At 37.4% G+C, this 9,953-nt stretch overlaps 1 non-coding gene across 1 annotated transcript; it reads right to left on the bottom strand.

Moving 5' to 3' along the window:
- Nucleotides 1–373: 373 nt before the first annotated feature.
- LOC121213334 (small nucleolar RNA R71) lies at nt 374–480 on the bottom strand. Its single transcript, XR_005908717.1, has one exon. It is a non-coding gene; the product is annotated as a small nucleolar RNA R71 (small nucleolar RNA).
- Nucleotides 481–9,953: the final 9,473 nt, after the last annotated feature.

Raw genomic sequence — 9,953 nt, 5'->3', positions numbered from 1 at the left:
TGCTTCGCGCACTATGTATGATTATGCTAAACCTAATTTAACAGGAACTGAGTCAAGTATAGTGAGACCTGCTATTGCTGCAAATAATTTTGAACTAAAACCTAACACAATTCAAATAATACAACAGTTTGTTCAGTTTGATGGTTTGTAGGACAAGGATCCTAACGCTCAGTTGGCAAATTTCCTAGAATTTTGTGATACATTTAAAATCAATGGCATTTCTGATGATGCCATATGTCTTCGGTTGTTTCCCTTTTCATTAAGGAATAAGGCTAAACAGTGGTTGAACTCGTTACCACTAGGGTCAATCACTACTTGGGAACAAATGACCGAAAATTTTTTATTAAAATATTTTCCACCAGCTAAAACAACCAAATTACGTAATGATATCTCTTCTTTTGTGCAGATGGATTTAGAAACACTCTACGATGCATGGGAGAGATACAAAGACCTTTTGAGAAGGTGCCCTCACCATGGGTTGCTACTTTGGCTACAGGTTCAAATGTTCCATAATGGCCTGAATCCTTCAACTCGGCAGATGATTGATGCATCCATTGGAGGAACTATCAATAATAAGACACCTGAGGCAGCTTACGAATTTATTGAGGAGATGTCACTGAATAACTATCAGTGGCAAGTTATGAGAACAAAGCTGACGAAAGTAGCCGGTGTCTTCAACCTTGACGCGGTTACTATGCTATCTAACCAAGTAGAACTCTTAAATGAAAAGATTGACGGTTTGTGTGGTTCTACTCAAGTACATCCAACGATGAAGTGCGATCCGAATGGAGGAGGAGCATGCACAGAATATCAACCCTTTAACCCTAGCATCGAGGAGGAACAAGTCCAATATATGGGTAACAATAACTCTAGATCCCAAAATAACCCATATAGTAACACTTATAATGCAGGTTGGAGGAACCATCCCAATTTCTAAGGGGCGGTCAAGGAAATCAAAGGCCACAACATCGTCCGAGTTTTCAACAACCACCCTACCAACAGGAAAAGAAGAAGAACCTTGAAGAGATGCTCTCAAATTTTATATCGGTGTCAGAAACTTATTTTTAGAATACCGAGACAACACTTAAGAATCAACAAGCATCGATCCAAGGGCTCAAAACTCAAATTGGATAGCTTGCCAAGTTGATTTCTGAATGACCACAAGGTAGCTTGCCAAGCAACACAAAATTTAGCCCAAGGGAGCAACGCAACGCAATTAGTAGTCAAGATGAGGAAGGGTTAGTCACACCTGAACCAGAACCAAGGGAAGTAACTGAGATAAGAAGAGGTAAAGGTGAGGTAGACCACAATGAGCAAAAACCGGTAAGTACAGAATACAAACCTCGTGTGCCATACCCTAATGTGACAAGGAAAGACCGCTTATATGAAGAACTTGGTAAATTCCTTAAACTCTTAAAAAAATTACATATTAACTTACCGTTTATTGAAGCACTATCGCAGATGCCAAATGCAATGAAATTTTTAAAGGAGCTTTTAGCAAATAAGCGGAAGTTGGACGAGGCTTCGTATGTGAAGGTAAACGCGGTTTGCTCAGCTATTCTATAGAATAAACTACCCAATAAATTGAAAGATCCAGGGAGTTTTACAATTCCTTGCTTTATTGGTAGTTTAGATGTTAATAATGCATTAGCAGATTTAGGGGCTAGTATAATGTCATGCCTTACAAGATGTTTAAACAATTAGGTCTTGGGAAACCTAAACAGATTAGAATGAGAATTCAATTAGCAGATAAAACTATAAGGTTTCCTAGGGGTATTATTGAAGATGTGCTAGTTAAAATCGATAATTTATATTTCCTGTTGACTTCATTGTTCTAGACATAGAGGAGGATAGCAACACTCCTTTGATTTTAGGAAGGTCCTTTTTAGCAACTGCTAGAACGATTATTGATGTTGGCACAGATGAGCTCACACTTCGTGTGGGAGACAAAACAATCACATTTTAAGCTCGTAATTCCGGCAACACATCAAAAATTGAAGGTGATTGTCTAAACCATTCTACTAAAACTGACAATATGGTGCAACCTACTTTGCAGGAAATGAGCTTGAAGGAAGTACATAAACCATTTTCAAGCAATAGTAGAGGACCTATTCTTGAAGAACGTAGGCTACAAATCGAGGACTTAGATGAATGGCGAACATATAAACTGAGAACACACAATAAACCAAAACTATGCCAGAACAAGCTCAATACCTTTCTAAATCAACTTAAGGTTGGAGATAAAGTTTTATTAGATGCCGTAGATCCTCAGATTATCACTACCAAACCAAATGAAGAAGTCCCTCTTACGGTACTTAGTGTTTTCCTATTCAGTATAGTCGAGGTAAATTATCCCAAGTTTGGCACTTTTAAGGTAAACAATACCCGCCTAAAACCTTATTTTGATGAGATTCACAGCAGGAATGAGGAGTATAAACTCCTCGAACTACCATGACCATTCAATGGAAAGGTAAGTCGAACTTAGACTATAAATAAGTGCTTATCGGGAGGCAACCCGAGCACTAACTGTATTAACTTCTTTAAATTCTATTGTTTAACACCTAACTTACTAATGAAGCTCTTGAATACAAGTTTACCACACAGACACGGCTAAGCACACGGGTGTGCTTAGGGTCGTGTGAAAACAGGGCAAAGATTTCCCCAACATGGGCTACGATAAATCGCCACGGCTGTGCGACATGGCCATGGGTGAACCTGCCAAAACAAAATGGGCATGCGACACGCCTATGCCACACAACCGTGGGTGAACCTGTCAAAACAACACGGGCATGGACCTTCATACACTGGCGTGGGAGAAGCGAATAAAGACAGACACGGGTGTACGACAGGGTCGTGTGCACTAACACGCCCAAGTTACACGGGCATGGGGAAATTGTCAGACGCACCCAATTTCAAAATTCAAGAATCACAAGGGCAAAAATTAGGGAACACGGGCGTGTTCGCTGGTCGTGTGTCCCAGAATCTATAAATATTCTTTACTATTCATCATCTCCCTCACCCAAAATCTCTAACCCTAGCCGCTGCAAGTCCACACGGCCTCCCTAACATGCCAGTTCAAGGAAATGCATTCATCACTCAGGAAGTTTCACTTCTCTCCCTATCTTATTTTTATATTCTTTTCTATTCAATGTATAGCTTAAGTGTGGGGGGTATTTATTTCACTATCAGAAAAATCCCTGAATGATTGGCTTGTTCTCTTGAAAAGCTCTCATATCATGTTTACGATAAATCTTGATTGATTTATGACTTTTATTGATATATCTTGAATTAAAACATAGGAATTTATGCATTGATTGTTTAAACTTTAAGACATTAGGGAATCAAGCATGATAAGTTGATTTTTGAAAGATTAAAAACTTTTAGGTTGTTTCCCCAAGTTTTGGTATTATCTTGAATTGAAATCCACAAGTTTAAACATCAAAAAGCCATAATTTTTGTGAGATCTTGAGCCTTTAGAGAATCTATTATTTCTTTCATGCTCACTTTCATTATGAGTGTATCAGTATTGAATTATTATTCTAGAACTTGCTTGATTATGCATGTCAAGACCACACCATTTGATTTGATATGTCAAAATGAGAAAGACACCTAGGTTTAACCCACTCACTCCATAAAAGCCTACCTTCACAATTAACCCTAGTGAACCCCCTTGAGCCTGACAACCCATTCATTGATTTACCCTCAATATTAACCCGTAACTCATTATTGTTGAAATCCCCTAAATTAATTTGATCCCTATTTTTGTTGAGATTTGAGTTGGAATAGTTGCTTAGCTATGTTTTATTCTATTTTGTAATTTGACTTGTTCTTAAAAAAAACATGTATACATATTAGTAGTAGTGATCTTCTGAGCTAAAGAGTTAAATTCCATATTCTGAGAAAAAGCTCTATTGTACGCAATTGATGTTTAATTACTTTTTCTAGTTAGGCAGCTTTTCAATTCAATCTCGATTCTAACCTTTTCTTTCAGCTTGTAACCACACCCCCTAACCAAAGCCACGTTACAACCCTTTAAAGACCTTTTGATTGATGTTCATTTCAAGATATAGTGGTGGAGATTTGATTTTCATGCAAGCCTATGGTAATGACTTTTCATTATTGACTATTGAGTGCTTCATTTATTATCCTTAAACACTTTGAGTGATTTGAGTGATTCTTAGTGAGGATATGAAATTCTATGATATTTTGAATAAAAGGTAATTACTTAGATGATAGGAGACACTTATGTTTTCATGATAAAATACTCAACTTGGAATGTTTGAAACTTTGATGTTCTTTCAGTTGAATTTTCAATGTATGATTACCTATGAATTATTTTGAGATATTATCAATAGAAATTAAAAGTTGGGAAGAATTTATTTTGATTATGAGTTGAAGATTTTGCTTGAGGACAAGCAAATGCTTAAGTGTGTGGGTATTTGATAAACTGTAAGTTATGCATATTTCTATCCCATGCTTAGTACATTTTATGGATGATTTCTCCTTAAAATTGGTGAGTTAGATGCTCCTAATGCCTTAATTTCATGTTTTATACTTAGGTGAGCATAGGAGAGTGAAAGGAACGAGAAACGGGCAAAAAACAGAGAAAATAGGCCAACGTACGAAATCAACACGGCCTAGACCTCCTCACACGGGCAGACCACACGCCCGTGTCAATTTGGCAGAATCGAAGCACGACTCACACGGGTGGACCACACGCCCGTGCCTATTTAACAGGCTTGACCACGGCCTAAAGTAAATTGCACACGGACGTGTCCCTGCAAAGCCCAAGTTTAGTTCAATTTGAAAAAGGCCAATTTTAAGGGTTCTTAGGCATTCCAAAGCCTATAAATACACCCTAGAGGAAGAGGAAAGAGGACACACAGAGAGGGAAGTAGGGAACTGCTCAAGGAAAGCCAATTGATCTATCTCAGAAGCCGAATTTATCATCAAGACTGAAGATCTCCCCTTAATTTCCCTTCAGGAGCTTTGGGTTTTTCTTTATGTTTTGTATTCATTATTCTTCTGAGATGTTTACCTTTTTAGTTATGAACTATAACCCTTAAATACCTAAGGGAATGAAACATAAGACAGATCTTGTTACTATTATCTGAATTGTATGATAAATATTTGACTTGTACTTAATTATGTGTTCTTAATTCTTGTTTTGATATTCCAGGATATTGATTCAGGTTAAGCTCTTATTCAGAGGAGGAATAGACCCTGTCTAAGAGTACATTTGTCATAATTAAGTGGAGTTGGTTGCGCACCTAGAGATAGGGTGACAAGATTTTGTCGGATTAGGGTGAAACCTAATAAGGGGATCCATAGATCGAGTTAATGCAACCCTAGGGAGTGTGACAGCCCAAAATTGACCCTAGTCAGGAAGTGATTTCGGGACCACTAAACTGAGTCATAAAAATAATTAACCGTCATAATTGATGCTCATTATATGTACATGTGCATGTGTGAAAATTTCGTGTTTGAATTTTGTTAATTGTAAGTGAATTTTATCAAATAGGACTTATGTGAGAAAATTTTGAAATGTGCTAGGCAAATGCGAAGTGGCCTATTAATGCATATTGTGAAAATGATGGGTTTGCATGTCAATTTACCCAAATTAAGGCATAGTGGCCGGCCATGCTATGAGTGGAAACATGTCACAAACATGTTATGTTAGTGAGGTATGTTAGGAAAAATAAAATAAGGAGTATGGGTAATAAAGAAATGGAAACAAAAAAAAATGTGTGGTTGTTCCCCCCCATTGCCGTGAGTTAAAGAAAAGAAAAGAAAAATTTTGTTCATCCTTTTTCATCTTCTTTTGGCCGAAAATTCTAAGGAAGGAGGAAGGAGTTCTTGCTTCATGTTTGGTTTGGAAGAGGATTAGGAGGAGGTTTGGTCATACTTGTATCTAGATCAAGGTATGTTTGAGGTTGTGCCATGAGATTCATGCATGTTTTTAGTTGCTAGCTTGAGTTCTAATTAGCCCATGGTTCAAATCTTTGCTATGTCATGGGGATGATATTCGGCCTAGGTGGATTTTGTGTTAATGCCATTGCATGCTAAATATGAAGCTTGTTAATGATGCATGTGATGGTGGATTGATGATTCTTGAATCTTCTTTTTAGCATTTTTGAGTGAGCACATATGTGCATTGGTTGCTAGATGGAGAAGAATCGGCTAGCAAGTTGTGTGCTAAGGCCGAATATAATTTTTGTATATTAATGAGTAATGCATGTGTTAAATTGATGGAAAGGGAGAGGATGCTTTACTAGTGTATATATGTGTGTATTAGCCAAGTTTTGAACTTGAAACAAAATGGTGTTTAGTCAATACAAGTAACCATACTTGTAGAATGTATTAAGTGTTGCAATCGGCCCCAACATAGACATGTATGTTCGGCCACATGAATAAGTACATAAGCTATGTGTATGTTCGGCCATAGGTAGCCTATTGATGGCTTTAGCTTGACTTAGAAAATTCGGCTAAGGGGAAATATTAGCTAGTATGTTGAATTCGATTCGTGATTTCGTACACATGTGACTCTAATGTCTAATGTATATATGGGCTAAGTACCTTGAGCTTCTCTTTTGATGTTCGAATGAATTGTATTAAATTGCTTGATGTGATTAAAAATGCGTATGACCATTGTGTATTTGAGCTAAAAGGGTTGCCATATGACCTATCAAACTCCTTGTCATATTTGGCCATAAGCTAGCAAAATGAGACTTTAATGAGTTAAATTTGTTTGAATTAGCTCAAGAGCTTAGAGGACCCAGTTGGATAAGGGAAAGGAAAAAGTGGTCGAGTAGCCATCGGAATCGTTCGACAACATCTGAGGTAAGTTCTTGAGTAAAAGAGCTTAAATTATGATTTGATTAGATCATGTTTTAAGCAAATCAAAATCATGCTCCTTGTGTGTGGCTATTGAGCTGAAATTGCAAGAATGATAAGTGTCTTGTGTTTGAGTTTTGCTAACGAAAACGAAATACGAATGTGTCATGATTTATTGTTAAATGTGCATGGTTATTTGAATGATGTCCGGGCTAAGTCCCGAAGGCTTTGTGCTAAGTGACCATATCCGGACTAAGATCCGAAGGCATTTGTGCGAGTTACTAAATCTGGGTTAAGTCCCGAAGGCATTTGTGCGAGTTACTAAATCCGGGTTAAGTCCCGAAGGCATTTGTGCGAGTTACTATAACCGGGCTATGTCCCGAAGGCATTTGAACGAGTAGCTATATCCGGTTAAATTCCGAAGGTACATGATTTGGGAATGAATGATCTTGCTGTAAAAATTTCAGTTAATACGCTTGAAACATCCCAACATTGAGGTATGTTTCGTATGTGCTTTGAATTAGTTGAGCCCTTACAAATAAGTATTCGCTCAGTTGATAAATGAGCTACCGGCCTTTGGCTAAGTTGATCTTTGTGTATGAATAAAAGGGTTGGTAATGTGAAGTAAGTATGATATTGAAAAATTCTGCATATGAAATTATCCGTTTAGCTACATGAATGCTATACTTTTGTTGTGCTAGAATCCCTTGCTCAAAACTTACTAAGCATAAATTGCTTACTCCGTCTCCTTGATTCTCTGTTTTATAGATTTTGGTTCTCCAGCTATCAGACTCGGGATTTTGAAGTCGAAGTCGCCCACACTATCAAAGCCCCCCCTTTTGGTACAATTTTGGTTGAACTTCGAAATGGCATGTATAGGACTACCCTTTTTGTTGGGGGTCATGGACCCTTTGGACTTGTATAATTTTGGATAGCCATGCGAAAATGGCTTATATATGTTTGAGTATAATGTTATAATCATTTGGTATGGATATGGTTATTGAGAGGTGTGGATATGCTTAACAAGGATTGGCCATGGGAATGGTTAATCACTATCATAATTTGTGCTATTTATGCTAAAAGGGTTAGTTGAATCATGGAAACTATGAAATAGGTAAAGTCTACCTTAAAGGCAGATGCTGACAGCAGCAGTGATGTAGATTTGGAAAATCACTAAAAATAGTAGGAATGGAATTAAATAGTGAATAAATTATTTAAACGAACCTTGATGAATCTATTTTAATAGGAAAGTAACGAAACAATCATATGGACATTATGTTAAGAGATATTCAGGTTCTCGTAAGACAGGGCCAGAACGGTTTCTGGATTCCCTGTTTCGACTTTGGAAATTCATTATAAATTAACCAGAGATAATTAGGAGTCATGCCATATATGTATAGATTCCTCTTTGAGTCTAATTTCTATAGAAACAAACGAAATCAGTATTGAAGCACTGTACAGGGAGATATCCAAGTCGTAATGCGCAAAGATCAGTGTAGTCGATCCCTGTAACATGGGAGACTTTTAATAATAAACTGTACTAATTGGCCCAACTAAAAATTCTAGAAAAAAATATGTAGATGGGAATATGAGTCTAGTTTCAGGGAAAATTTACAGAACTGGATTCCGAGTTTCTGAACTCAAGATATGATTTTTAAAGCAACTAGTACGCAGATTGGCAGTGTCTGGGAAATTTGTTTATAAGTGGTTAAAGTCTGTTAACACCTCGTGTTCGACTCCAGTGACGGTCTCGGGTTCGGAGTGTTACAGGGAGTTAATTAAAAAGAGATTTCAATTTATTCAACCTAGGGTTAGATGTTGTTAGTCTCGAGAAGGATAATAATATAATTTAGGGATTTCTATGGATCAAGTCAAATGAATAAATCGTCCGATTCAGAGTAAAAAAACAAGTGAAGTCTAGGTGGATTTTTACTTAGGTATTGTCCTAATTCAATCGTTTTTTTCAAAAAGTAATTCCCCAATTCTATTTTTTGTGAGTTCTTAGTTTAGTTAATTAGTTACTTGAAACAAACCCCATTATTCTTAGGCTAGATAATAAAAAAAAAGTTAATACTAGTACTTTTAGTTCCTTTGGGTTCGATAATTCGGTCTTGCTAAAGCTATACTACTGTTCGATAGGTATACTTGCCTTCATCGTGATAATAGTTAGTTTCAAGAACGATTCGTTATAAATATTTAAAACTTGTCACGAAGATCACGTATCATATTTATTTTTCCGTTTGAGCTGTGTAGGAGGTGGAGTTGGACTGGAACTCTGGGGTTGAAGTGGTTATATAAAAATAAGGAATTTTCCTAATGGTTGAAAGTAATCCCACATCGGGAAGCTAACATGAGATTAATTCATACCTACTTAACCAAGGTTGGTGATTGTGGACTTCGACGCCTTTTCATTAACAAGTGTGTATTCACGCCCTTCTTTGTTGGAAGTTGGCAAAAGCTGAAAAGCTGAAACCTCGCCATTCGGGGCCTCACAAGCATGTGAACGAACGAGGGGCGAACCGAGCCCACAAATCATGGGCGGTAGACTGTAGAGGCCGCCACGAGTTTTCTCGTGTATTGGGGCTATTTTGGGCCTCGATGAGCCTGTGGGCCCGCTAGTGTAAACTTCACTATTAAGTGGGATGTAGATAGACTTGTCATGTCGCGCATATGACTGAGGTAGTTCTGGGCCACATTGGACCTAGATGGGCCGTTTGGGCTCAATAGACTCGTGGGCCCCACACGAATTAAATCTGCAATTTATGATAATTATTAGACTGGGCTATGTATGTATGCCCTAGTACCTGAAACCGTCCCCGGAGTCGAGTACAAGGTGTTACTAAACTTAATTCGTTAATTAAACAGCTTAAACAATTTATTTTAGAATTTCCAGACAAGCTGGATAACTACGTCACAGTCGCTTAAAAATTTATATCTCGAGTTCCAAAACTTGATATTAAGATCTGTAAATTTTCCGTAAAACTAGACTCAATTCTATCTACTAATTTTTTTCTAGAGTTTTTGGTCTAGCTAATTAGTATATTTTATTGATTAAAGTATCCCCTGTTTCAGGGTTTGACTACTCTAAACCCTGTGTATTACGAATCAGATATCTCCCT

The sequence above is a fragment of the Gossypium hirsutum genome, chromosome A13, assembly GCF_007990345.1.
Source record: "Gossypium hirsutum isolate 1008001.06 chromosome A13, Gossypium_hirsutum_v2.1, whole genome shotgun sequence".
In the NCBI taxonomy this organism is placed as follows: domain Eukaryota; kingdom Viridiplantae; phylum Streptophyta; class Magnoliopsida; order Malvales; family Malvaceae; genus Gossypium; species Gossypium hirsutum.
The sequence above is the reverse complement of the archived record's forward strand: the minus strand, read 5'-3'. Positions and strand labels throughout refer to the sequence as shown.